Source organism: Squalius cephalus (assembly GCF_949319135.1).
Source record: "Squalius cephalus genome assembly, chromosome: 8".
In the NCBI taxonomy this organism is placed as follows: Eukaryota; Metazoa; Chordata; class Actinopteri; order Cypriniformes; family Leuciscidae; genus Squalius; species Squalius cephalus.
The window spans coordinates 1,939,864-1,944,262 of NC_137129.1; the positions used below are offsets into that span (position 1 = coordinate 1,939,864).

Here is a 4,399-nt window from a genome sequence, read left to right on the forward strand (position 1 = left end):
CACTGTTTTCTCAGTGAATAAAATTGATGAGAAGATTTCTTGAAGCAAGAGTTTTATTGAAAACGCAGAGAGGACTTTTCAGAGAGACCAGTTACACTGAAACTCATTTATCTTAAGGATAAAAGGTGCATAGGCAAGATGAAATCAATGAAAAAGTGCAATATTAGAATTGCTCAGAAAACAGAAGTTTGGTATTTTGCTTGTAGGATCAGTGGCGTAACATCCTTTCATTCCACTTTATCTGGCAATGAAATCAGAAAACCATTATTAAGGCAACATGCATATAATATAAATAGTACAAATGTCTACACACAATCTCTCTCCTTTTATTGCTCACCTGAAAACACCTCGACCTCACACAGTGTGAGATATTCATTGCGCCCAGGTATAAAAATGTTCACATATCGGCCCTTAATAGGATTAAACTTAAATGTTTGAGTGTCTCCAGCCGGGATGGACACAACAGTCGCAGCCCTGTGAAGAAGCATATTAATATTCTTCTGTCAAAGGCAAGTTTGTATTAAAAGGATTTATTAAAAGTAATGTTACTCATTCTCTAAACACTTGTGTAATTAAGAGAGACAATACTTACAGCTTATTATTGTTGCCATTATTTTCCAGGCTGTTGCCGATACGGATCTGAGCTCCATTTATCCTCTCTGGAACAGCATCTCCACGATTAGTGATGCTAACTCTGGTTACCTTGTAGGCTTTCCCCAAGTCAACTCTCCACCAGGGGTCTTTGTCCCCATTAGTATGACTGCATGACCCACCACTCATAACTGAATTCATGTTGCCATCGACAGCCCTTTGAGCTCCTGCTCCATAGTATGTGGAAGACTGGACAGCTGTGGCTCCAAGAGCAAGATTCCCTGTATAACAAAATAAACAATTTTTGTACTTCTACTTTAGTTATTAAAGTAAAAAAAAGAAAAGAAATCCCAATAAAATGGACAAATTAATGCTAAGCTATGTAATACTATTTTTACACGTTTCATCACAAGTCAGTATGTCCATATAACTACACTGCTCAAAAAAAATAAAGGGAACACTTTTTAATCAGAGAATAGCATCAAGTCAGTTAAACTCCTGGGATATTGATCTGGTCAGTTAAGTAACAGAGGGGGTTGGTAATCAGTTTCAGCTGCTTTAGTGTTAATGACATTAACAGCAGGTGCACTAGATGGGCAACAGTGAGACAACCCCCAAAACTGGAATGGTTTTACAGGTGGAGGCCACTGACATTTTTTCCCTACTCATCTTTTTGGACTGTTTTTCACCAGTTTTGCATTTGGCTAGGGTCAGTGTCACTACTGGTAGCATGAGGCGATACCTGGACCCTACAGAGGTTGCGCAGGCAGTCCAGCTCCTTCAGGATGGCTCATCAATACGTGCCATTGCCAGAAGGTTTGCTGTGTCTCCCAGCACAGTCTCAAGAGCATGGAGGAGATTCCAGGAAGACAGACAGCTACTCTAGGAGAGCTGGACAGGGCCGTAGAAGGTCCTTAACCCATCAGCAGGACCGGTATCTGCTCCTTTGTGCGAGGAGGAACATGATGAGCACTGCCAGAGCCCTACAAAATGACCTCCAGCAGGCCACTGGTGTGAATGTCTCTGACCAAACAATCAGAAACAGACTTCATGAGGGTGGCCTGAGGGCCCGACGTCCTCTAGTGGGCCCTGTGCTCACTGCCCAGCACCAGGGAGCTCGATTGGCATTTCCCATTGAACACCAGAATTGGCAGGTCCGCCACTGGTGCCCTGTGGTTTTCACAAATGAGAGCAGGTTCACCCTGACACGTGACAGACAGGAAAGGGTCTGGAGAAGCCGTGGAGAATGTTATGCTGCCTGTAACATCGTTCAGCATGACCGGTTTGGTGGTGGGTCAGTGATGGTCTGGGGAGGCATATCCATGGAGGGACGCACAGACCTCTGCAGGCTAGACAATGGCACCCTGACTGCCATTAGGTATCGGGATGAAATCCTTGGATCCATTGTCAGACCCTATGTTGGTGCAGTGGGTCCTGGGTTCCTCCTGGTGCACAACAATGCCCGGCCTCATGTGGCGAGAGCATGCAGGCAGTTCCTGGAGGATGAAGGAATGATATCATTGAAGGGCCACCACGCTCACCTGACCTACATCCAATAGAACACCTCTGGGACATTGTGTTTCGGTCCATCTGACATCACCTGGTTGCACCTCAGACTGTCCAGGAGCTCAGTGATGCACTGGTCCAGATCTGGGAGGAAATACCCCAGGACACCATCCGTCGTCTCATTAGGAGCATGCCCCAACGTTGTCAGGCATGCATACAAGCACGTGGGGGCCATACAAACTACTGAGAACCATTCTGAGTTGCTGCAATGAAATTTCAGCAAAATTGACAAGCCTGCTGCATCAGTTTTTCACTTAGATTTCCGGGGTGTCTTTGAATTCAATCCTCTGTAGGTTGATCATTTTCATTTCCATCAAACGATGATGCATCCTTTCGTTCATAACACATTACCCAGTCCATATTAGTATAGATATCCAGCATGATATTTTCCCCATTGAGATCTGATGTGTTTTCAAAGTGTTCCTTTAATTTTTTTGAGCAGTGTATTTATTTGTTGTACATGACTGTACAATATCCCTTAAATGTTCATCTTGCAAGGAATATTTTTTTCTCGGAAGCTTTGCGTTTATTACAAACATATCAAATATTCAACTCAAAATGAATATTTTGTCAAATGGCTTCTTTTGTGGCTAGTAGCCATGTAGTAAGCCGGGGTCTTGATCACCCTGTCGGGTTTATTTTGCGATAACATCCGTCTTGATGTACATTATCCCTTATTAGCAACCAAATGTTAGTAAGAATTTTACACATGCGTTATTAACATTGAAAGTAATGAACACTCACTTGGGCCACAAGTGTACGATGATTTGTCCAAATCTGTTAATAAAATAATAACTGTTATACACATTAATAAGTACATAAATTCTATCACAGAGTTTCCAAACGTACCTCTGGAATCAGCGACACACGGCCCAGTAAAAAGTATTAGAAATACAACCACACGTATGGCCATCCTGATAGAAGACATAACATCTCATATCAGCATATGAAAGAATCATTTTCGATTTCTCATTTAAACAAAGAAACATAAATTGCTAATGTAATGATAAAATAGTATAGAAGAACCTCATGACTTAAAGGGAGTGTAATGTGACTAACCTGACTCAGTTCTTCGGTTTTTAAAGGCCTTTGCAGAGTTTGCTTTATTGTCATTGTATTTTATTTCATCTTGCTATGATCAAAACAGCACCAATGCTATATTTTCTAAATGTCATAAATTAACAAACAAGTATTCATTACGTCAATGAGCTCATCATATCTGCATTAAATTACTATTGTTTAAATGAATACATTTTTAGCTAACTGTGACTTAGCAGATACATTTTCTTAGTACATTTACATTTCTGAAATGCATAACTTAGTTACCTCTGATAACAGATCAAGTTGTATTATGGACTCATGCACGTTCTGTAAAGCTGCTTTGAAATTATGTGTATTGTGAAAAGCGCTATACAAATAAACGATTGACAAAATTGGACAATTTTAAGGAGTAGCAAAAAACATTCCTGTACTTTTCAAAACTGCCGCTATTGTAATTGGTGGCTCTTGATATAAGAGGTTTAATGTGATCAGCATCATAAGAGGAATCAGGTGTACTACGTTTTATTTTTCTAGATCAAATGGTTCAAAAGTTAGAACCATATCAATGCAACATTTTGAACTGGTGGTGGCACTATAGAGTTTGTCAAATTACTTTGCTTTGCCATAACAAGTTTGCCAAGTTTCATCATTTTCCTACTTACGGCTGCCATTGACTCCCATTAGGGAAAAATAACAAGAAAACTAATGGATTTGAATTATGTTAGAGTGTAGATTGAAGTGTAGAAAGATTCAACTCACCTGGAATTCATCAATGTATCAACCTCACAGAAGACCTTCACAATTCAGCAGTTATCTGCTTTTAAACAAAATATTACCGTCACGGAGTGGTGCAGAAGAGGAAGAGGGGTCAAAAGTTCCAATACAAACTTTTACTAACAATTAGTGATTAGAATCTCATTCATTGCGTCTGTCACATGACAAATGAAAGAAAGACTAGGAAGGTAAAGTAATTATGTTCCCTGTAAATTATTTTTGACTGCATTATAATGATTTCTTAACTCAGAATATGATCAAGATTGCACAGGTGGATGTGTTCGGGGAACTTGCCTGTTAAAAGTATAACATTTAAAGCCCCTTAAATGAACAAAATGACTCAGAGATTCACTAATTTTGATGAACAAGAGAGTCAGTAAAATGATCCAAACTTCACATCACTACTAACAATACAGTGCAAACAGGT

General features: G+C 40.0%; 1 long non-coding RNA gene across 1 annotated transcript; it reads right to left on the bottom strand.

Moving 5' to 3' along the window:
* Window positions 1–858: 858 nt before the first annotated feature.
* On the bottom strand, window positions 859–4,018 carry LOC307163473. Its single transcript, XR_013822087.1, has 3 exons — window positions 3,958–4,018; window positions 3,007–3,071; window positions 859–872 (listed from the first exon to the last, which is right to left on the bottom strand). It is a non-coding gene; the product is annotated as an uncharacterized lncRNA (long non-coding RNA).
* Window positions 4,019–4,399: the final 381 nt, after the last annotated feature.